Source organism: Temnothorax americanus, unplaced genomic scaffold, assembly GCF_048541705.1.
Source record: "Temnothorax americanus isolate GAGA-0224 unplaced genomic scaffold, ASM4854170v1 Scaffold19, whole genome shotgun sequence".
Taxonomy (NCBI): Eukaryota; Metazoa; Arthropoda; class Insecta; order Hymenoptera; family Formicidae; genus Temnothorax; species Temnothorax americanus.
This window is the reverse complement of record NW_027509329.1, coordinates 1,869,014-1,895,354: the sequence shown is the minus strand read 5'-3', so window position 1 is coordinate 1,895,354 and position 26,341 is coordinate 1,869,014. Positions and strand designations below refer to the sequence as shown.

The following is a 26,341-nucleotide window of genomic DNA, read 5'->3' as shown; positions in this document are numbered from 1 at the left end:
AGCCCGTCCGAATGGCGGCGGTTTCGCCTCGCAATGGTCTACGTCCGACCTCGTCGCGTTGCGACGATAAAAGAGGAGAAGGCCACCGTTTATTACGTCTCCCCCGTCAGTCATTATCCTCGCAACTCCTCCACGATATTGCGCCGGAACGGAACGACGCGACGGTGCCCGGACGGGGCGTCATCCGTGAATGCGGAGTAATCAGCGGCCGTTCGCGCGGCGGCATAATTGCCGGCCGCGTCCATTATGTGTCTCTGTACGCGCGGCCGACTGAAAACTTGCAGAATGCATTTCTGAATGAATGCGAAATTGTCCAGGTCCGGCGAGAGCCCGTCGACGCGCCGATTTCAGCGATTCTCCGCGGGAAATTTTGCGGACGCTGATGGCATTCGTCTCCGTCTCTCGTGCGTGTCTCGTCTCGCGAATAATAAATTCGCGACGAGCTCAACCGTCGGAAGAAACGCGCGAGACGTTTTTGCGCGCGCGAAAGGCGTCCTTTTATTTTTATCTACCGTGAAGATCATTTACGGTACCTCGAAGAATTCCAAGGAATCTGTGCGCGCGTCTTGCTAGCGGAAATATTGTCTGGCGGGTCACTCTGTGATCTGAAGTCCACCGTCCGGTCTTTGTGTCCGAGGGCGCTTCAAAGTGTAAAATTAAAGTGAATTCTTTGCTGGTCTTCTCTAGCTTGGAACAAAGAAACAATTTTCGCACCCTGCCTCCGGCTTTCCTTTACGATGCTCAAGCTCCTCTCTCACGAGAGTCACCGTGTGTCGTCAGACGAGCTACTGAAATATTACGACACAATATCGATCACGTACGCTGTGCGCCACGATAAAGGAAAACCCATCATTTTTCGCGAATTTCACGTATAAACTGTGGCGTATCGTATCTAAAATAGTTGTATCAATTTGACTTGCGCTCTATTATTTAACAACTTCCTCTCGATAGTAAATACTAATGGCGTAACAAAATAGGAAATGTGATTTTGTTAAGTACTAAAAAGTTTTTATTATTTATGCAATTCATACATTTAAATTTTTATATAACATTTTTTTTTTTTAGAAATCGCGGGTGTCGTACATTAGCCTCGTCTTTTATTTCTTTCATTGTTAATAAAACTAATTTTATTATTACTAAAACATGAGTAGAGTTCATAAAGTCTTCACGGATGCTGCTCTCGCGCGCGCGCGCGCGGCTATTATATCGCTCGAGCGATATTAATCCTCTTATTTTTAAACTCCTATTAAAAAACACGGAAGTTCTTTCTGAGTTTAAGGTCAATTCTTATCAGTCGGAAATAAGAAACCTATACTTTTTTAATGAACCTGTCAGATAATAGTTCTACGTTGTTACGTTATTACGTTATTAATCTTGTTCGAAACACGATGACGCGATTCTTATAAAAATCTTATTTTACATTTTATGGTCGTCCAAAGTTGAAAGCGATTTTCTTCAACCTCTATCGGGAGCTGGTTAAAGATCAAAGCACGTCCCCAATATTGAGTTCATTTTTCGAGACTATAAAGGCAAGCAGCATATCGATCTCTAGACCCCGTGACACATGCTATTTATCAATTTTACATTTCCTTTTTTTTTACCCTTCGCTACATGGCATTCTATATTCTTTTTCTCGTGAATGCAATTAAGTAACGCATATGTATATACGCAATATCATGCATCATCTATGTACATACACAACTGAACATATATATCATACGGTGGTATTTTCATCAAACGTCATGACTGTACCTCTCGGTCATTAATTAAACATGTTCTCTCTTCCGATCGCCGTTCATCTACTCTCGAAATTAATTTCGTCCGTCGATCTTTCGTATAGACCTATCTGGGCGAGCATCTGATGGGAAACTCGCTCTTGTTTGTACGGCACTTCTATCCGCCGCGATTCCATTCGTCCGTTATAAAACGTTGTTTACTTTGTACTCGACTCCGCTACAGAGCAAAGAAGCAATTCAGAGAAAGTAACATTTGAATACGGATTTTACGTGAGGGAATCCTGACTCATGTGCGGTGCGGTCGCGGGCGCATCGCGTCGGGGAGAAATCGTCGGAGAAATTGTTCGAACCATCGCGCACATTTGACGCATATAATTACGAAATGCCGGGCGTGCATTTGCATAAGCTGCAAATTGGACATGGAAATTGCATGGTGTTTAGTCAACCGTTCATACATTCAATCGCGCAGGGGCCGGGGCCGGCCAGCGCCAGCGCCGGCATTCGTTTATAAGCCAACCAACGTCGGTCAACAATCATACCCGAAAGTTCAAACACATGTGTAATATGCTTCCGATGAGCGTTTGTAAAATTTATTTTCCCCGGAACCCGCACGACGACGCCACGCCGTCGAACAGGCACCTCTCATTAAACGCAACCCACATGCCGTCGAATATGCAATGCATATGCGCCGCATCAGACACGCATCGCTGCGCCGCGCCGCGCGGTAATTAGAGAAAATTAAATCTACGTATACAAGCTCCGCGAAACTCTTGTATAAACTACGTCTTTTTTGGGGGGGGTTGAAACCAATTTTCGCCACGCGCAGATCGCGCGTCTGCCGAGCGTCTGATGCGTTTCCGCCGTCGCGTCGCACGCCGCACGCGTGCTCCCCATTCTTTATTGGCCCCGGGGCTTCATGAAGCTTTAATATTTTTTTTACACCCCGCGCGCGTTTGTGTCAAAGGATATTTCACTGTAGTCGCCGGCAAATATTTATTGCGTACCCGCTTTTGCGCGGGGATAATTTCATAATGCATTACTCGTTGGGGGCTGCCGTGAAGCTCTTTGATGCAAGGCCGAAAGTAGAAGGAAATCCACTTGAAAAACTTTATACTTGGCTCCGCCGGCATCCGAAACTTGAGAAATCCTTCAGACAGCTCGCGGAAAACTCGAGAGAGGCGGCGAAAGGAGAGAGAGAGAGGACCGGTGTTGCATCGCGATCGATATCGCGATTCAGCGCGCTCCCGTAGAAAGAGAGAGAGAAGTCCAGGTTGACGCCTAACTTCGTTTGCACAGATGAAAACAGTCAAAGCATCCGTCTCGAGATAAGGCGGGGAAACAAAGTTTACTTCTTTCACGCCTGAAGCCTCTTTTAAGTGTCCGGACGCGATCGCGGAAAAATGATCTGTTTCGTTCTCGCGCTCCGTAATATCGAAGGCGGGGAGCGTTATTAGAAACCAGGGAGGGGGGTGGGGGAGTCGCGATTAATCAGACGTCATTAAAAAACTCCCCTGCTTGTTATATAAAGAGATCTAAAATCATATCCCGACGCGAAGTAATAATACACAAGTATATTCACCGGGATCGAAAGAGATAAAATTACGTCGTTGGATAATCCCGTTAAAAGACTGTCTCGATCTCGTTACGGCATCTTCCTAATAAATTTTGCTTTAATTCCCGTGTTCCTTAATTCGCGTACAGGGATCACCATCTGATCTTAATAGCCTGCCGATCGAATTTTAGTATAACAAACGCGCGCGTCGCTCGCAAACGCTGTAATTTCTCTTCTGTTTCCTCTTACAAAGTCTTGCCCTCGCGAGAATGAAGAATACAGAATATATGATTGCTGTAAGACGTGTTTCACACAGCAGGCGGTCCTATTGACTAAGATTTTATTTACGGCGTCATTGAGCGATTTTTCAATCACGGATAAATGATTACAAGCGCGATAAAGGATGTAATAATTTTTATCGATTTCTATCCCGCTTGTTTCGATCTTGCGCATCAATTTAACATTTCTTAATATTGTTTATCGACATGCCAGATAAGTATAGGTATCTCTTTAAGATAAAGCCGCTGCTATTAATACTAATTTACGAGATATGAATGGAATTGGATATGAATGCGTTTAATACACTATCTTGTCGAAAATCAATGTCTATTTTTCTCTAACGTGAGATATACAATATATATATATATATATATATATATATATATATATATACACACACACACACACACACACACATATATATATATATATATATATATATATATATATATGTGTGTGCGTGTGTATATAAAATCGCCACTTCGTCGGATTTAATTTGATATTTTAGCTTTATACTTATCTCCAGACTATCGGTCGACATGCTATTTCCGAGTGAATCATCCAAAGAAATCAAGTTTTGTGAAAAGAAATTAACTTATCTAAATATAAAACATGACATTGACTACATCATAAATTGAAATTATAAAAATATAAAAATGTCTTTTATATTCCTCTTAATTGTGAGGTGGGTGTATAAGCAAAGGACGCGTGGGAGAGAGAGATAAGATTAAAGAGACATATCGCTATTGTTTGACACATATTTGGCGCACTTGAAGCTGTAATTACACGATGTAATTACAGTGTATTGCATTTTGAATGCGGTTACAGTCCGGAGCTCTCCGCAATCGCAATAACAGTCAATGCGAGGCGTATTTCATATTGCGTTCTCGACGTGCGGTGCATGGCATACAACTAGCGGCCGCACCTTGTCTAAATGAATTTGCATAGACGGTTGAACAGTCTGCGCCAAATTTGCAACTCGCTCGCTTTGATATTCGTTAGCCGTGTAGCTTTTACGTTAGGACAAACGCCTCCAAAATTATGCGCTAACGTATATTTCTAAAAAAAAACCCATTTAGATAAAATATATAATTCTAAAACAACAGGTCATCCCCATATACTTACGCTCCTCGATCAAAATAAACTTGGAACGCGACTGCTTTATTATGCAATTACAAGCTGCAACTGTATCGATCACAGTATAACTATATGTATATACCGTACACAATTAGCTTCAAATGACGTGCGCGCCGTAATTAGGTGTCACGTTTAAGATTATTGTGCACGATGAAGTTTCTAATTTATTAGCCTTAAATTGTTATTACGCAGTTGCACGCGGACGCGACGCGTTAACTATCTTCGTAGCTTTATTAACACGGGAGGAGGACGGAGGAGGGAGCGTGGGCGGAAGCAAAGTCCTAGCCCAGCACCTAGTACTAACTCTCGCACCTCACGCGAAACTCACGCCCGGATATTAAAGCGTGTGTACGGGCGACACAGGGATATTCGCGAACTTTGTCTAAATTAATTTTCATAGACGGCTGAACATCTCAATTTGTGCCGAATCTGCAAGTTGCCTCCCTTGATGTCGCTAGTTCGAATAGATCGCGTCCGCGCCGCGCGCCCGGACGGAACCGTTCCGGGGCCCCTCAAGTTCGGCCCTTTAATAACTCACCGGCAATATTACGGCTCGTCGAGCTTCGCGACACGTCGCAGATAAATTGCATCGTTTAGCGGACACGCACCCGCACATAAACCCTTTAATCCCCGGTAAGCAATCAGGTCCGGCCGGTGCAGCCCGGCCGCTCAACGATATTACAACGGTTGATCTTGCCGGCCATCGAAATTCCGCAAAGGTCGGCTAATCCGGGCTTCAAAGCGACGTTATGTTTGATAGCGCGCTTTAATGGGTTCGCGATAAGAGATATGCACGCGACCGAGCATCGTCGCTAACGACGCCCGTCTTTTTTTCGATCTCTTATTTCCCGCCATAACGAAATGCGAAAGGATATTTATGGCTTATGTCAAGCACAATGGCACAATGTAGCGCGATAAAAGTAGCAACTGTAAAACTATTGTCCCGATAAATGAAAACATTTCATGTTTTTTCCCCAAGGAAACCATTCATTACTAATGAAAAATAATTTTTTTTTTATATCCACACACAAAAAGATCAGTTCATAAAAGGCTCTACTAAAAGTGGAATTACACTTTCAAATTTTATTACAATCGACATTAAGTTCATATTTTGAGAATGACATTACGTCAGATGTATTCTTGTGATAGCGGCCGGGTAATAAAATTTTTATCGTCGAAATCGAGCGGAAGATGAATAGGCCCCGCAATGGAATTCCATATTAATTCGGGTCGATTTCTCTTGCGAGCTCGCTTGTATGTACGCTCGCTTGTCACATATTCGCGCTGAGCCAATATCAGTACTTATTAATAAGCGTCAACTCCTCGCCTACTCGCGGTGACTCCTTTGTGCTCGAAAATGAGTTTCGGGACGAACGTCACTTATTCGTTTCCAACAGTGCCGGGGAGCACTGCGCCGCCTCCCATCCGCTTTGCGCGCCACGCGCGCGTTTCGGTATTATCTGCCTGGTGAATAATTTAAACGAAGGCGCGCGGGGGACAATCACGTCGCACCGTTCTGCCTCCGCAGCAGCGCGGCGAATCCTGCAGCGGAGCTGTGAAGCCGTCGAGATCCCGATAGATCCTGCTGCGCGCGTGCGCGTTCGGGCTCTTTGACAAGATTAACCCTGTTTTCCGGCCAGGTTCAATCGTATCGGGGCACCAGCTGGTACGCGGCATCCCTTCATCGCCATTCTTTTCTAAATTTAAAGATGTTATCTGCATGCCGCGCTTCGCTCAAGATACGACACAAGCCGTCCTCGGAAACGGATGGAAAGCCATTTTATCGCATTACGAAACAAAGGTTGCAGTCAGCCGGCGTAAGTTCCGCTTTTCCGGATAACTTTGACTCGCTTATGTGCATCGCGATAAGCTCACGTCTATCGGAACGTATGTCGAGTATTTTAAATTGGGAACGGTCGCGTGAGTGACACGTGCTTATACTTCTTTTTAATACGTCTTTCCAGCATTCTGTTTTCTCTTTTTTCTTTTTAAGACACAAATGCTTGAAAATTAATTCATGTTTGAGCACGTCGACTGATACATGGATAACGATAATTGTTTTAATACTAATCTGGGCGATTAAAGTTCAGTGCACATAAATTCACGAATAATCGAAAGATCGTTACGAATCAGCCTTTCAATTTTTCTTATTACGAATAACTTAGTATACTTAACGAATATTTTTCATGATTTTTTTAATGAAACTTTCTTGAGTATATTTTCATGTCTCTAATAAAATATCTTCGACTTAAAATAGCTAAAGCCGGCGTAGCGCAGCCGGTCTTCTTTCCGGAGGAAAACCGTTTGATCATCCTCCGGAATGTCCTCCTCCTCGCGCATATCGCATCATCGTTCAGACGTGCATTCAATGGCGTCGCGGAAATTCGTAGGTTTAGTGCCGAGACTTGCGGAAACTTGCGCACGACGTCTGAAACGGTCCCGTGATTCTCGTTATTTGACCTATGTCTGAGACGGCGTGTCTACGGTTTCTATTATAACGTCACGTTATACGGTCGATGTGGCAGGAACTTCGGGCAACCGTGCGCGTCTTTACGTTAATTACACGGAGTTTGTACGTGTATGTGTGTGTGTGTGTGTGTGTGCGCGCAACGCGCCGCGGATATCGGGGAAGTCGAATCTCCAAGGCGCCGTGAAATCCCTCCGCTCTCTCTCGCAGCAGGGGTGAGATACATAAATCAAATTACCTTTGATCGTCAGTATAACACGGCGCTTACCGTCGCCGCGTCTAATTTATTGCGCTAAACGGCCGCGGGCGGCAATAAAGTGCGAGAGAAAGAGCAGCGGCGGAAAAGAGAATGCACCTTTGCCACGGCACCCGCAGCAACGTGCACAGCACGTTTAGTATGCGCGCACGAACTGGATAACAGGAGGGTAAATTTTATCCGGACGTGCGTCGCGCTCGGTCGCTCGGCGCTCGTTCGCGCGTGTATGTGTGTGTGTGTGTGTGTGTGTGTTGTCGTTTTACTTTTCCGGTTTCTGAATTGGCTTTAACTTTCAGTTGGTACAGCTGCCCGGCGGTAACCGCGTGAATATTCATCCGCGGAAGTATTTGATTGCGCGAGGGAAGTAGCGCGTAGCAGCGCGGCTCGCGTATAGGTACACGCGGGCGCGTTTGCAGACCGCGGCGCTTCGCCGCGACGAACTAAGTCTCAGGTGTCGAACGAGTGTTCTCCAACTTCTCGGGAGCGGAAGGGGAGAGGAGGGAGGACTTTATTTTTTGCCCATTTCGAGTCGCAATTAAGGGGGCCTCTTTGAAGTTCCGACAATTCCGAATTCTAAATTTAAAATGAGAAACAATTTCTTCTCTCGGCGCGGCGGCGATTCGTCTCGGGGAGGACGGCGAATCGCAATAAGAAACAAGTAGACCAATTTAATTCAATGCTCCTCGAGACGCGACGCGAATGGTCGTAATTGCGAGAATTAGAGTACCCGGCATTAATCAGCCGTTAAATGCCGCCGGCGCGGCGCGGCGCGGCGCGGCGCGGCGTCCACGCTCGCTCCGCCGGCGAAAAAATCGCGACGATCAATTAATTTCTTTCCCGTCAAATAGCCGCGATTGCGCCTGCGGCGCCTATCGTCATTTTGCTCTTCGGTTAATATTTTAACCTTCCGCCGCCGCGCGCGCGCGCGCGCGCCCCCCGAGGATTAAAGCGACCATCAAGTGTTGCCTGATTAAATGTTTACAGTTGGTGTTAATGACCGCACCTGTTACCCCTCTTCGCTATCGCATTGGCTATTTTATCAAAAATTTTATTGTCCCGCGCGCGCCATGCTTGCCACCTGTATTCGCGGTTGAATACCGCGATAGAATCGTACAGATTACAGCGACGCTAAACAGAGCAATTTTCGCGAATTGCGTCCGACAGCTCACGGCACCAGTGTGGCTGTCCCAGGTCCCAGTCGCTATCGCGCGACGAATTTTAGACGCGTGATATGGTTGCGCGCAGTACGTTATCCCGGTGCAGCACAGGGGAGAAAAACGCCATCGCCATCTGCCACCGAACGATTATTATTTCGCAAATAAATTAACAGCCGCGTAGTAGTAAATCGTGCGAGCGACGCGACACGACGCGGTGACCGGTTAGAGATAAATTATGCTGCCGATACGAGCGTCGTAAGCGATAAACATTAACCACCGCGCCGCTACGACTTGGCTCCACTCATAAATTATCTTAATTAATTGCGCCGCCACGGCGCAGATCTACCGGCGCGTTATTTTGTAAGACGACGCGACGGTTCGACTGCCTGGCTTGCCGGTTCCGCCTTTACACGTTTTCTCCGGTCTCCCCCTCCCCCTCCTTATATCAGTCTCTTTACTCTCTTTCCTCCTCCGTTTCCGCGACGTCTCTTTCAATACCGCCCGAGGAATTCTTCGAAAAATCCCGCCTTTAGAAACTCGCACATTGCAGGTAACGGTGTTTAAGACAAAGGAGGACATCGAATGTTCCCCGTAAAGTAAATTCCACGGATTTTATCGGCCGGTTCTCGGGACATTCCGAAACCGAGTAACTTCATTTCTCCAACTGCGCCTTCGATATCCTTCGATATTGAGCCGGGATTTACGAGCACGTATTAAAATATCAAAAAAGTCCCGAAGTCTACGAAGATATATGTATTTCGCTTATTTATTGGAGGAATTTAGAAAGTTGACGCGCGCGCGCACGCATATTTTAACGGTTTCTGTAAACGGCGTTACACAAACCGATTCGATTCGTTCTCTCGAATTTTGTATGAGCAACGGGCAGCAACATTCAAATTATCACGATTTTCGGATTCGGCGCAAATATTTATCGGAGTTATCTGTTATACGCGGTTTTAACTGGCCGCTATTCATAAATATTGTTACAAACGCCATTCTCCAACACACGAATTGCCACCATTAACGATTCAACGTCGGATTCTATTTATATACGGCGCTATATATCGGCGCCATTACCGTCACGGGGCTTTAATCACGGTGCTCACCCCTGATTGCGGTTTATCGGGATTTCCGATAGCGCCGGTAAGCGCAACGCGGCGTAATTGCATGGATTTCTTCGTCGCAATCTGCGCGTATTTATTCTTCTCTGGCGCGACCGATCGGAACAGCCACCCCGGTAATGGAGCTATGCCCCCGTGGAAAATATGCGACATAATGCGATCGAGAATATTTAATCTTTAACCAGAAATTGAAGTCGGTGTTATCTCAGTGAAATCCAATTTCGCTTTAAATAAAGAAAAATATATATCGCGTCTCATAAATTTCCTGAAGAAAGACGTATTAAAAATTCTTGAATATAGAAAGGTGTCAAATATATATGGAAATGAATATGAAATATGTGCCGTATATATATAAGTACGCATATTATATTGCGCAAATATTACAATTGTATGCTTCAAAATAACTTTGAGACTTCATATTATATACAAGCAAATATATTAATTTAAAAAATTTTTTTTTTGTCGACCATACCGAAGCTCAACTAATCGAGTTCAGTCTCATCTAATCGCAAGACATGTCGTATTAAATATAAGATAATAGTGATAATGTATACTAACAATAAGTAATTTCGCTTTATGTTTGTTTATATGCATATTTGTTATATTCATATAATAGAAGTAAGAAACTTTTGAAAGCTTCATGCCGCGAGCCATTTCTTATTTTCCGGCAGAAATTCTGCGGCATTCGTTACCATATTCAAGAAAAGAAGCTTGATACTGCCAGAATTAATTGAAGATCTCTCCGGAAAAAACATTGTGAAATGTTTTTGAGCTATTTTTCAACCTGTGTGCAAAAATGAAAAAAGGTTTTAACAAAAAACATCGCTTATTTGACGAAATATTTCATAAAATAATTATTATATTAAAAGAAGCTTCAATATATATAGTATAAATCACTGCTATAAAGAAGCTATATATAGTATAAACTACTGCTATATATAGAAGCTATATATAGTATAAATCACTGCTATATAGAACGCCCCAGCTACACGCCACTATACGTTCGACACTTCGCCACTAACGTTTCACATCTGATAATTCTGATGTTCGTAACATTTTTCCGGGGAAAATTCTCTTCCTCCTCAATTTCCGAAGACTTCAGCCCACGTCCGCAATTTCGCGAACGTATTATATTAATTCCGGTCGGAGCACTCCGCGGCCGCGCTATCGACGAATTAGATTAAAGAGGCGCACGCGGCCGCTATTTATCATCTCGCGCGATAACAGAATTATTATTATCCAATTAGGCCGCGCTATAGGAGCACCGCGGAGCCGCCTCATTGCTTTCACCGACGAAATTGTAAACAAACACGACTATAAGGGGGGTGACTATCACAATTTATTCAGGCTAACAAGCCTGGAGGAAAATTCGGCGACGTCGAGCCCGCTCTCGTACATACAACGCTTTATCGTCGTTTCGGTTGCTATTAATGACCGTGGATGTATCTTATCTTGCGGCAAGCATGCAAGCGGGAAGAATGCCGCTCCTCGTCGACGGCAGCCGTGGGTAACGATAAAGCCGGATACACACCTGGCCTGTGTGTGTGAAAAAAAAAACGTGCCGTGCGGCCGACGCGGCGACAGAAATCCATTTTCCATCGCGCCGCGCTTCGCGCTGCGAAAAATGCGCCCGCAACGTTCGGATGCGCGAAGCTTTATTAAAAAGTTAATTGCGGCAGACGGGGAGATATATATCGCGATGTATTCCGCGCCGTTGGACACTTCGTATAGAAATGCAGTCGGTAAAACGCACCCGAGCGTATCGATTTTATGATACTCTGAAACTCGTGTTTGATGGAGAGCGCAACTCGGGGGATCTTCTGTCGAAAGGAAAGACGATGCTTGCGGAATTTTCACGCAAGTGAAGTATTTATTCTCCGACTTCGAAAGGTCCTCCGGCTAAGCTGCTCCCCCAAACGTCATGTTTATTTTTATCTCCTGCTTGAACAAGCAGATCTTTAATATACTTCCGTCCCTGCCCACGACGAAAATACAAGCGGGAATGTCTCCGGTTCGCCGGAGATACAACATATTTCTCGGTAGCAATATCGTCTTAGCATCCAGTAGTCGAAATAATAGAAAATGCAAATTGCTATCGAACTTATGAACTTTAATCGGATTCCATGTCCGATTATTCGCATTTCTTTTTGCTTCCTTTTAATCCTCTCATAATCAAGAGGAGATCAAAGATCCCAGACAAATTGCATTTTTTATCTCAAATAAGTAATCTTCGTTATTATCACGTGCATTAATCTCGCGCATATACTATATTTCAATACGTGAATAAGCAGAAGTGAAAGCTTGTTTAACTTAAAATGAAAGTACGATACTGGAATGACTTCGGAAGAATTTCATCCTCTTATGGCTACTCCCATCTTCTCATAATCGTGTTATTGGTTCATCTTTTATCCCAGATTTCGGCCTGGCTTTTATCCCTTCCTCTTCGTTGTGAAAGCCGCGTAATGCGCGCGTGACGATCGGATCGACCCTTCGCGTGACCGCGTGGGAAGGACAGCCTAGCCGTCGTATTTTCAGGCCTCCAGGAGTGCAACCCCCTTCGTGCCGAGGCGTACGCTAAGTTATTCGACCGGCATGATATTAATTAGTCCTCCGTCTTGCGCGCGGAGGTATACTACCCGACCCGGACGAATCTCGCGCTCGCGCGCGTGCTCGAAATTCAATCGCTCGCGCAGCGGCCGCTATAGCGGGGGGGTGGAATTATAATTATCACGGCAGTTAACCCCGTTTTCAGGAGTCTTCGATCATAGCAGACGCTCGTCGTCAGACCGGCTCTGGTAGCAATTCCCTTCTCGGCCCTGTAATTAATTCCGCGCCGCGCAGCGTCACAATACGCGACACGGCGAAAGTTAGAGGCGGATTTATTTTATCCAACTCGCACGAGAGCGAGCGAGCGAGAGAGAGAGAGAGAGAGAGAGAGAGAGAGAGAGAGAGAGAGAGAGAGAAGAGCATAATGATAAAGAGAGACACCGCGCTCTCTCAGTTGATACTCGCATGACCGGCCAACGGTGGATTCTAATTGTCCTTTAGCCCCCGTGTTCCGGACGCAATTTAACCCGCCTCCGGCTTTGACCCTGTTATTTCGATGAAATTATGCGTTTTGGACGCTGAACGCATCCCGCTACCGTCCGGTAATTCTCGAGATAATCATATAGCAGTAGAACTTGAACTAAATGACCAGTGACGTAACTATAAGCAAGGGGTGGCACAAACGCGAGATTGGCAAAATTTACACGTTAATTTACATAACATTCATTAGCATCGTAGCCCTTTACTTAAACATTCTTATACATTATCCGTGTATTAAAATGATGGGATTGTATTTTAGGAAAAATGCGGTTAGATAACGCCGCGAGGGAAAGTTATGCTAACATCCTGAATAACCCTCGGTGCACACACGGCTAATTACGACTGTGCGAATGCCTGATGAGTGTCATCCATCCGGGCGACGTCGCGCGACTACGTTAAAAACAGGTTGGTGTTATTGAAAACGGTTTCTTCGTAGTCGCACCCCCAATTTTGTCCTCATCATACCTGCTTATCTACCAAGCAATTATTAGTAATTGCAAGTTATCTATTATAATCTGAGCATCTGACATTTGTCTGTGTCGTGTTGAAAGCATGAGGCACTGCATTATGGCTGATATGGTGCATCACGATTTCTAATAAAACCGGATTCTATACGAAAAATGCATGCGCACCGAATTGTTTAATATTTTAGATTTTATATTGGCAATTTATATTTCAGTCATAAAGATAGAACATTTTTTACACAGAAAAAATGAAAAGTGTGTTCATGCTCTTCTTATATAATTATTATTAATTAGAATTATATTAACTAAAATTACAGTGTTAATTATTTTTATTATGAGCACCAGCTATGCCTCATTTAGCGAATCAATAATCAAAAACCAGAATTATCATAACAAATGTAAAATAGGCGTGAAATGCAAATTCAATCGATTGTATTCGGTGCACGGACTGGTAATGATGCATGCCAATTCACGTATATAAACTCTAACGAAGAGCTTATTAAGTCAATACAGAATCCGCTTTGCTCATTACCGACTTATCAACTCTGAGCGCATAGCTCGGAAATTATCTCCCTGTCTCCATGTGTGCTTTCAGTCCTAAGATATGCGGTCAATTTGAGGACATGTCGGAGGTGATTCCATTGATAAGATCCGTATTTTTAATATACGAGGTCGCTGTACTTACGAAATTCATAAAATGGTGCGCTTCAGCCTTGATATCAACCTTGGCTCGAAATCGTGCTCAGTAAACATTACTTTAATTGATCGTAAGTATGTTTTTTTATTCACAGAAAACGAGACGGTAAACTCGAATCGATACTTACAATACCGCCGGAACGGACGAATCGTTAAATGCAGACTTGACCATCTATTATATACCTATTATAAATAATTATAAAATATATCTCTATCTTTCGTTACTTTTCGATTCATAAATACAATTCTATGTGATATTATTCCTTTAATTTTACTGTAAATATATAATTAATTTCTATTTTATTAACTAAATATCCAAGAATACATTACTTGTAACTGGTTACATTTTAAGAAGTTACATAAAATCTTTAAACATTTTATCCGTAATTCTTTTTCTTTATCTGATATGGAATTTTTAAAAATTTATACAGGAAAACGTCAGCTTTGATGAATCTAAAATTTCTTTTCCTCGGCGAAAATAGTCAGAGGATTTCCTGGCTACCAAGTTTTTGCAGATAGGAAAATTTTCATTACTTATTACATTCGATGGATTAACTAATATCATCATGCTTGCAAAAAAAAATAAAAAAGAAAGTTAAGAGATGTAACACTTAACATTTCTAACATTTTGTTAAACACACATAAATCTAAAAATTCATCGAAAAAATCTGTTTTAAAATTTAATTCAAATTATTTAGAATATCCTACATAATTTCGAGCCTCTTTAATTTGGTTAAACTAAAAATTGACTTAATTAAGTTGAATCTTCTTTTAGCGATAAAATATATAATATTTATAATTTAAAATTGTAAAACGCAGAATCATTCAGCAATAATCTGTTATCTCAAGTCTGTTATCTCAAAATGTGCGCAATATACGTCGTAATAATTTCGTATTGTATTAAATGTCACGATAAATTGTACATGTGCGCGTTAACATCTTAACGTCACGCAAATACATGCGCGTGGTTAAGTGGTTAAGTGCGGCAAATATATCCCATATTCGCTGTTGACATGCTCGGCGGTGTTCTGTCTTGCCCTGATGGCTTCGCGAAACGTAGACGTACGCACGAGTGTGTGCCCAAACAAAATGTCAGAATCAGACAGGGCCTCGTTACGCTAAACACGGGGCGCGAATTCCCGCCAAAGTCGTTAAGCCGGGACGCGATGGGGGGAAATATGCCCTGTAGTTTCCGGATGTAGCGCGGATGTGGAGAAATATGACGCGCTCTATACTACACGCTCGTGCGGCAGGCGGCTCGGTCATGCCGCCGCTCGTTCGATGATCAATCATTCGTTCGAGTGGAGTGATTCGACCTGTTCCCTCGCGCGCGGCTGATTAGCGCCTACGGATATGTCGCTGCATCGCGCGGGTAATCAACGTAATTGCCTCCGGGCCGATATCTTGGGAATAGAAACACCGCTCTTATTAATAACATTACGCATGTATATATATATATATATATGTGACGTGACGTGCCATGTACCGTGGCGTATCTCGCGTCTCTCTTTCTCCTCGTTCCCTTTCTTCAAATTCCGCGTAAAATCCAACTTCGCAGACGAGAGACGTGAAATCCTCCATTCATTGAATACCAATAAAATGGAGCATGCAAAAGATTCGGGTCGCTTCACTGGTTTATAAGAAAAGTCTGAAGGGCGTAACGCGGCGGCATTGACGAAGCGCGTCGAGAAAACGATTCCTTCCGTCTGAAAGTACTTTTTCCCAAACCACCGAACTTCGTTTGCGGCCGCGCGACACGAGAGGGATCTACCTTGACAGAAGAACGGAGACAGAGAGAGGCGGATTAAACCGACGTCGTGCCCGTTTTTCTCGTGATCGGAGAACCGACGATAAATGCGTGGCGACGCGAAAGTGTAAATGGCTGCTGCCGCGCGCTTTAGTTACGACGTGCAGGCACCCGCTCGCCCTGGTAATCGCGTCCGCTCGACAGCCATTTAAAAGCTCTCGGAATAAAGAGGAATAAAAAAGGGATGAGAACGAACACACGCCCCCGCGAATGCATTAAATCAGTCTATCGGAGGTGCCTCAAAGGTTTCCTTACGCCCGCGACTACAGGGAGGGGGGGAGGTGTGTTACGAGTTACGAGCCTCTCCAAAGCTCTCGCGCAGAGCTAGAAACGCATGCACGAATGAAGTTTAGTCTTTCAAGAGGCGATATATACGTGTTCCCCGCTTGGAATGTCCCTCGGCATTACAGCGTCATCCGCGCGGATCGTCAAAGGGTAATTCATTGCGCTTCAAATGCGGCACTCTTCTCGGTACGCGCATGCGACGACAATGCGGATCGCGTTCCCTCGGAACTTTAAAGTCTCCTTAACATTAAATAACACGAGCTCGAGCGAGGTTGCGTGGATGGCGAGCAAGAATCCCGGCTTGATATCGTCACGCAAAAACCACGACGACATAATAACACACGAACGAAACGTCGTTGCGTGTTCCGTGCCGCATAAACGTTGTTTCATACTTCCGCATACATCGGCGACGATCCTAATGCGGGAAATCCTCTTATACGATCCGATGCATTCTGCTTTCGAAAACCCGGGGATCAATCCGCGAACCATCGATCACATTCGGTTTCCCGTCGCGTTTCAAGACGACGACGCTCCTGCGCCCGATTGTCGGGATTGATCCCTACGATATATGGCAGGCACCTGCCGCTACACACGGGCCGCACGCTTCAATCACCGTATCTCTCGCTCCCTCCCGCGGTGTCTTCTGCATGAAAATTTCGCCGCCAGCGTCGCTCTTTCAAGCTGCTGTACAACAAAACAAAGAGAGAGAGGGGGGAAGAGAAGTCTTCGTGCTTTTTGTTGATGATGAAAAGCGTTCCTATCGCGAGCCGCGAACCATCTGCTCCTCCGGTGGTGCATCGCGAACGCGCATGTTCCTGGTACGTCTCCTTGTTTCTCGTCGCATTGTCCAGCGTTTCTTTTTCCACGCTATATAATATATATCTACGTATACACTATTCTCCGCAGTCAAGACAACATAACCACGAGTTACGAGTACTGCGCCGCAAAGTTTTAATAAGAATCTCGAAACGACCGCCGGCTGCGAAGAAACACCGCGTTTCCATGCGCATGCGAAAAACGCTAAGGATTTAGGAATAACATTTTGTTTTCCCTCGGCGTCTATCTATTATCGGAGGGCTAACATCGCTTATTACTACATATGTGTGCATAAGATGTATATCAGTTTCTGGAAACAGATTATAACTTTTATTTAAACGAAAATAAAAAAACTTGGAAAGAAAATCTTGTATTTTCAGAAAGTTCCATGATCTTTCTATGATCCTAGAATGTGTTTTTAAAAAAAGATATAAATTTTTTCATTAGCATAAATCGATGGTTCTTTAATTTATATAATTCTACACTTCTCTCTCTAATATGTAGATACGGTTTCCGGGAAGCGAGTAAAAAATACCAGATGATTTCGCAATCTCGTCCCTGGCGGAATTACAAAGCCTTTATCGGAATTAAATGTTAACTTAATTTTCGTGAGGGGCCGTGAATACGTTGCGGGTATATCGGCGACGGAATATTGCCTCTCGCCGGAAACCAGTTTCCTCACCAAAGTCTCGCTACTTTGGCCGCTAGCCGATTTCTCGAACATCTCTCATGCAAATGCCCTGGCGCCCTCCGCGTCGTTTCCCTCCCCAAGTGGCGGCATATAAAAGGAGATATCGCGTTCTTACGACTAATTAGAAATGTGAATCTCCTTAGCTCGGTTATCTCTTGCGCACGTTAATTCCTTTAATGATTGCGGCCAGGCACGAATCGCGTTTTTCCTGCCCGGAATGTGGCTATCGTGACAAAAGTCGTGGAACTCGGATAGCGCCGCAATTACATCGCGACGGAGGATTTAACTTTTTAAACTATAACCATTATTACGTAACATTTGATGTCAGAAGTGTGCTATTTTTCTCGGTGGCTACTTGGACGAAACGTGCGTCGAATTAATTAAGGACACTTGGGCAATTTTAAACGTCCCGAATATTCGAAATTCTCCGCGACTTACGCGGAGAGTTATTGCGAGTTTTCACGCTCGATTTACAACAAAATTCCATTTGCACGTAATATTAACGTATTCTTTGCATATTAATTGTCTAGTTGATGCTCCCCTGCCGGGCTAATATGAAAAATGATAATCACTGGTATAGCACACGCGATAATTAGCAAAGGCTCGTCGTTATACGTGCTTATCAACCGTACGATCATCATCATCTCAATTATAGCGGAGCTCGTTAAGTTGCACAAGCTATGTCGGCTAATTTAAACCACACACGAAGTAGGATATGTCATGTGACGTGACAACTAGATAATGACATATATTTTCGAACCCAGCACGTTGCTAAGACATTATTCTCTTGCAGATATTATCTTTCACCATTAATTGAATGTATAGATATGATAATAAAAGATGAACAATACTACAAGCGCTTGTTACTTAAAATCTCTCTAACTATACTTCCCCCCAAAACTTTAGTATATTCAAAAGATAAAATAAAAAAATTATTCAAATTTATTTATATCTTATCTATCATATATATATATATATATATATATATATATATATATCTTAAGCTAAAATTAATATTTATATTTATTTACAACTAGCCATAATTTTTATAAGTCTCTCGTTAACGAAATATTAACCCTTCGTGTGTAACGTCGGGTCACTCGTGCCCTGGCGAAAGTGACTGATCCCCTGTAGCTCGAAAGGAGGGGGGGGGGGCGGGACCAAACTATACTGAAAAAAATTGTATACTACTAAGCTACTAGCTCCCCAAGCGCCGACGGTCTAGTGCGTAAACACACGTTACGTTGATTAAAAATAGCAGGTGAGTAAAATGTTTATTTTAATTTGGATGTTTTTTTTACTAAAAATTCATGTTTTTTCATTGGAAATTGATAGATTAATCTTAGTTATCTATAAATATCAATCTATTAATCTATCTTAGAGTTTCCTATTTTTTTTCATATTTTTGTACTTTTTTATAATTTTGTAATAAATAATTGTGATTGATTACATTTTCATAAATAAAATTGATTAAAAATAAATAAAATGTGTATTTTACTGTAATTTGTACCTATTTACGTACTTTCAAAAAACGTGATTTTGGCTCAAAACTTAAGCATCCCATTAATTTATGCATACTTCTAATATTTTTTTCTTTAAAGTACTATTCTTAAACTTTAATTTCTTTGTTTTTATATATATATTAATTTTTGCCAAAGTTATGATTTTTTGAAAAAATGGTCCATTCTTCACGTTTTTATTTGTTTATATAAATATATTGTTTAAACAAATGAAAAAATCGGCAATATAGCGATTGATCCTTAAAGTAGGATAGTTAATAAGGTAACGTGAATTTTTTCAGATTTTTTAAGAACATTTTACAGTATTTTTTAGGCGTCGGACACGAGTGACCCGACGTTACCCGTTACAGGTGACGAAAAAAACGTTACACGCGAAGGGTTAATATTGCGATTGTTTAAGAGCCGTTTTACATGCACGAGGCTATCGCGTTGAATGCTCGCCGAAACAACCAACGCAACGCCGCGTTACACATCTGCGTGACTGCGTAACGCGATTCGCTTGCGGCGGGAATTTCACGCGCGACGCCTCCTCTTTTCGCCCCGAAGAGCGACGACTACCGGAACAATTATTCAAACTATTACATTATCAAAGGCGACTACCCGCGTATTTTCCATTTTTCGAATTACGCTTTAAACGGGTGCTCTCCCGTTTCCTAGCGCCGCGGCGCGGCGCAATAAATGCACCGAGAACAGTCTCATTTCGCGGCATGAATGCTAAAAGGGCATAAGGATAAAGGGAAGATCATAGAGAGTGAGGGGAGAGCAGGGGCGGCGGTGGGACCAAAGTGAATGAATTTATTCATACGAGACGTTGTAACACCGCTCCGTGCGGGCGGAATCCAATTTTGTTAGCCGTCCCCGCAGACAGAACGGGGAACGGCTAATGCCCGTCACGAAGGGCATTTGCCGCGTTTTAAACGCGGATAGTTACGGCATTTAGCGACGACTCCAAGTTTTTCGTCAGTTCCTTTCCGCGCGCAACTCACAAACTCGCGACAGCTCGCGCTCTTCCAACGTCAATTCCACCACCTCTTTTCCTCCGCCCGTTAAGGGGCTAAGTCGAGTTTGATAGCGGCAGCGCGTTCCTTCGCGGTAGTTTACCGCGAATCCCAAGCTGCAAACGACGGTCATCCTCTCTCGTCCTGGACGAAATTTGTTTGGAAACTTTATTCATTCGTAGCAAACGGTCACTTCGCCCTTCCTTCCCACCCCGCCCGTATCCTATAGCGGCCCCGGTCTTCCAATGAATGATTTCGACGTAACTCCCGTCTTTCCGGGATTCAACCTTCAGTTTGCGAATTACCGGCCAGGTGAGGTTCCGAACTTTGAGAAACTGGACGAACTGCTCTACGGAAACTTGTCCATTGCACGTAGTCACTCTCGTATTTTTAAGTCCCCTTTTCTCTCTCCGGGAGAAATAACTCCGCCAACAATCGCCGGACAATTTTAATCCAAGCTATTAGTGACAGTTAAACGTAATTTAATAATTGTATGGCCCGGAAGGGGTTACAAAGCGTATGCGAAACGCTGAGTGCTTCTAATGCGCCATTAAAGAGTCCTACCCGCCGACAATCCTGTCCCGCGTATTGCCATGAGACGCGTACAAGGCTTACCACCGTCACGTATTCGCGGTATGTTCGCGAAAATCCAATCGTCTACATGTGTACATCCCAAACTGTCGAAATCTCTTAATACATTGCTCAACCCATTTCTCACACCGCTCGCTAATCGATAAAGTTAAAGAAGATAAGCCGAACAGCCACAGAAATCCATAACGGGCTTCGGAGCGTATATTGCCGCGTTTCCTATTTCGCGTGTGATTTGACTTAACCATTTCCTCGCAAATAACACAATCTAAAGTTTAATCGACAGGGCATACAATTCCTGGCTGAAACGTATTATCGCCTAATCTAGATTTATTACATAATAATGAGATTACCCGCGTATTACACAAAAACACAGTAGATCGATATCCATATTAATGTATGCACCTGATAAACAATTCTGCTCGATAACTAAAAGCAAAAATCATGTAAAATAATACGTATATTTTGAAAAGGTCTCTTTTTGCACTATACGCATTTAAATGAGCTCAATATCTTATGACGTTTTTGAAACGAGAAACGCGATTTTGGAAAAACTTGTTGAGCAATAAGTGACTTTCGAAATGTTCTCTCTCTCTCATCGCGACTTTATCTCTTATTTTTTTTTATGAAAGTTTTCCCCCATCGGATTATTTTCGCTCGAGAAAAATACTAGACATACCCTCGTTTTCCCGCGTCGCACTGCGCTTCCACGCGCTAGATCCGCCACTAAAGCTGCGAGAGAATTTCTGATCCGCGTAAAAGAACCGCAGTGGCGCCCAAGCCGCGACCAGGATTTGCGTCGGCGATAATAAACTTGGTAGATATCCCCGCTGCGGCGGTAGACCGCTGTCAACGCGTGACAGTTTAAAGCGACATGAGCTAGTCCCTAATACAGCCGAAATCACACCACCGCCTGCTGTTACCTCCGGCATCGGCGTAGGCACCAGCCAGCCAGCCAGCCAGCCAACCAGCCAGCCAGCCAAGCCAGCAAGCGAACTTTATAGTCAGCGGAAGCCGGTGGCCCTGGTACCCATTAGTTCCTGGAACCCTCGGATACACCGCTTAATCCAATTTGCCAACTCTCGAGCGAAGGCGTAACATACCCACCGAGCGTGACATTTATGCAGCCGGCGGAAAAGCTACACGCGCGAAATTATTGCGCAAATAGGACAACGAAGTCGGCAAATCCTGGACGTTATGTGCCTTTGACTCCTTTCTCTCACCCTATTATCCCCGGGGAGAGGGTAGCGAGTCTCACCGACGGCGTTTAATTATCGACTTTGAGACTTTCGTTTCGCACGCAATTACGGAATGCAGCGGAATCGAGCCGAGGGTAAAGTGGAGGGTGCAGCGCTCGTTACGAATAAAAAGAAGAACGGAAAAAAAACGAAAGGGCGAAAGAACGCTTGCGCAAAAAACTGTTCTTCATTTCGAAACACCGTCCTAAAATAGGTAAACGCGGGCAATCTCCTTCCACGGTTCATTATAGGACTCTTCTAAGAGACTTCTGAAAGGGCTTTCATTTTTGTGAATGCCGGGCACGAGCTTCTGGCAACGAGTCCACGAATTGCAGCGCGCGAGTTTGCAAGTCGGTGCATAATGCAGGTGGGGAGTATAGTGAAGTTTACGTAATACAGGACAATAGCGAGCCAGCTGCGCGGGCTTATTTCACCATGATTATGGAGGCCTTCAGCCGACCTAGCTCACACAGATTGCGAATCGCCATAGAAGGTGTGGAACGCGTAGCGATATATTTAAATTAGACAAAGAGAATCTTGGTGGAGAAAAAGCCACAAAAAAAAGCAGATAAATTCCAAACTGCGCAATCATTTTTTCAGCGATATGTTTTAAATAAAAAAGTTTATAAAATTTTATATCGCAAGTCGTAAGCCAATTATTCCTCACGAAAATAGTTTTTGTAATAACTGAATCAATTATAAGTAAAATAAAGATCATAAATGAGCAATAAATCATACTTATTAATTTGGCATATAAACTTGTAAGCAAATTGTATGTGAAAAAACTAAAGAAAATTAAAAAATTATAATTAATAAATTTATAATTTTTATATCATTATAAGTTAATAGATTAGAAAAAATCTTAAGTTCTTTTTTCACCACTTGCTTAGTAGAAAAAATACAAATTAAGTATACAAAAATTAATAAAGAAAAAATATATATTCAAGATATTAAACGAATAAAACAAAAAAATAAATCACAAGTTTCTTGACATAAGACGTCTAAGTAAGATTTGACTTATCATAATAAAAATTTGAAAGCAAATAATTACAAAATTGTATAAGTATTGTACACAGTACTTCAACCGTGATTCCGTCAATTTAAAGTATCTAGACGCGCCCATGTAAATATAAAGTTTTCGGGCAACGTTTGGATTAAGGGACACAACACAAAACGGTAAAACTAATTATTCGTTCCAAAAGGATGCCCAGCCTCAAGAGGGAGCGACGGAGTCTCTCTAGTCGCGTTTACGCTAGGGCGTTTACGGAACTGGTTCTCAGACCATCTCCGGGAAGCAGACAGCGACGACCTAAATGGAACTCTGCAATTGAACGAAACGAAAGAGAAGGAGAGACCGAGGTACGTCGAGTAGAAACATCTCTCTCGCGGAAGACGGACGTGTAAGCATCCTCGCATCGCTAATGCTGAGATCTATTAGACCAGTTCGGTTCGTCGCACCCGGCTCTTTCATTCGTGCCTCGCGCGAAGAAATATTAGCGCGACGAGGGTTCTAAATAGAGGCAACCCTTCCAGAATAAATAGCCCATGCGAAAAGAGATTAATAGAGCGACCCGAAAAAATTCTTTCTAATTCTTTCGTGTATATCTTTTGACGTTATTACGAGCTCGACAAAACGCTCGCAAATAATATCACCCTTTCGTTTACAGAGGGTCGTATGAAACGTCCATCGAGAATTCTATGGAACATGTTTTGACATCAACAGTCTCAAGACATCGAAGGAAAATGTATAATATCATTATTATATCGTTTACATAAGTCCAAATTGAAAAGCTATGATCAAACTTACGGAATAATATAGATGGGCGTATATAAATATATAAATAAAATAAAAGTGGAAACGTTAAGTGAGAGTAAAAAGTATTTTGTAGGATAGCTGAGTTTAAGATGTCTAGAATCAATAGAAAACATATATATGTAAGAAGTACAAATAAGTTTCCGCCGTTTTTTATCAAAAAAAATCATTCCCAACAATTTTAAACGATGTGAAATTGCTTGTTGAGTCACTCCTAATGTAAGTGCAAGTTTTTTTTGCGTTTGACACGAATCTTCCTCCAGTAATGCTTCCAATTCCGTGTCTTCGTACACTATCGGCCTTCCGCTATACGTTCTTTGTCCTCGACGTCAAAATCACCGTTCTTAAACCATTGAAACCACTCACGACAACTTATATGCTTCTACAAGCAATCGATGTGCCTCAGCTGCAGATTTCTACAAATTAAAAAAATAAATCAAAAGTTCCCGCAAATGACGCTTATTCGGCTCAAAATTCGACATTTTCGCACGAAAAGAATTATGTGATGCCGATACAGTCCGATACTATGTCAAGTTTATGGTGTTGCCAGATGTCCAACCTTACGATATAACACTTTACATCTGATAATTTCAACCATAACCTCCTGGTGGGGCCATCTATTGTAAAACGGCGGAGACTTATTTGTACACACCTAGATATATAGATATTAAATATAATATTTAAGTCAATTGATTTTTGCATAGGATGCATTTTGCGAGTTTGCTTTATGGTTGAGTGCATCATTATTCCTATCGGCTATCGTGCGAAGTTATTTAAAAAGTGCGGACAGATTCATAAAAAATATGTCGACGCAAGGAGAGAGTAGAGTGAACGCGAAACCGGATGAGAACGTTCGCGAAGATAAATAAGCACTCTTATTTCGTTCAGACGGAAAATTAAACAGCGGAAGGAGAGTCATCGCGATTCTTTAATCATATAATAACGCGTTTTATTATGACGCAGGTAATTGGAGAGAATGAAGTCTCGCCTGTGTAATACGTAGACTATTTAATTGCGAATGTATGTACATAGATACGCGTTTAGATAACGTAAACGTGCATTTTCTTCATGCGGCAAAGCGGATATTTCAAGCGTCCGACAAGCTTAATAATCGCTATGAATATATACTAGCAGCAAAGTTAAATACCATGTATACCATCGCGAATTTATTAATTGATATAAAGGGGCCTTTTCATGCTGACGCTCGACGCTCGATTTGGGCGTCACTTGATCACGTGATAGGTCACGTGACAGTCTTTTTAACGCTCGTTTCAGTCAATTGCTTGTTTCGACGCTCGCATATTTGATGCTATTTCGCCTTCTTACCGATGAAGTTGGTCACGTGACCAGTTTTGACGCTTAAATCAAGCGTCGAGCGTCAGCATGAAAAGGCACCTTAACGGATAAAAATATAAGAATCGTAAATTTCATTTACGAGCACACGTGCAAACAAACGAGGCGCACAGGCAATATAATAACGAACAACAATTAATTCCTATTAGATCAATTGAACCAAGATGCATCCGCAATGCTTGATCGTAAAGAAAGGTAGTCTTAACGAGAAATAATAGACAGTCACGTGTTACTTTAATGCAACGACGATCTTAATCGACCTTTATTACTCGTAAATGTATCATTTAAGAGGAGTTTGAAGATATTGGCACAAAATATTATCGGTAAAACATGAAGCATAATGTTGTTCGGCGTTGTACTCTGTATATCTCCTCCTTTCGAAATGGATATATAAATGTACCGTAATGGTAGTAGAGCATCACAGAGAATAAAAAATATTTCCGCGGAATGCCCACAGACTTTCTTTTATCTTGAAATAATTTGCCTGCTAAAAGGCTAAAAGGCTAGGCGAATTCCTACCGCGACGCCGAAGACCACACTCAGGTCGGAGTAAAAAAGAAAAATGTGTACAAAGCAATTCTAGTAGGAACAGAGACACGCATAAAACACCGACACGCTTTATAAATATTCGGACCTTTTTAACGTCTCGTTTAATTCCACGTTGTGTAGGCAGAGGTATAATGCAGACAGAACGCACAACACAAAACGCCTTTATATTTTTTCCATTTATTTTCCATTAATAATCTTGATATGGACTGTCATATTACAGAATGTGTTATTTAATTTATTGCGTAGATATGGCGAAGTACGAGCTTAAATAGACATGCGTGCGGTTTAAATATTAATGATACCCCATTATATCTGTCGAGACGAACCCGACTCCAGATTGGTTAAAATATTCGATAGGTGCGTGTATTTCCCATTTTCGCGTCGTAAGTATATTTATGATTCTCGGCTGAATTTTCTCCTCAAATTTTCGCGCGAGCCAGATACGTTTCTAAAAATCTGTCGAATATTGCGACGCACATCCAAATGTGTGATGTGTCGCACTGACAAATCTCGCCACACCGTCGCACGGCATTATTGTCACTGCGACATGCCTTATTACCGTACCCGCGCAACGCGACACATACTCGTATCGACTCGGTAAATATTTGTAAAGTCAATGCACTATTCGCAACCGTCTTAAGTAAGAACGTTTACGACAACGAGAAAATATCACTGCTGTAATAACATCCCGCTTTTTGTCCCTCCTCGGAAGAAAAAACCCGAAAAAAATT

General features: G+C 42.8%; 1 protein-coding gene across 5 annotated transcripts in view; it reads right to left on the bottom strand.

The window, feature by feature from the left end:
- The window catches only part of LOC143896537 (adenosine receptor A1), a 167,285-nt gene that overhangs the window by 30,156 nt on the left and 110,788 nt on the right, over positions 1-26,341 (bottom strand). The window lies entirely within an intron of this gene.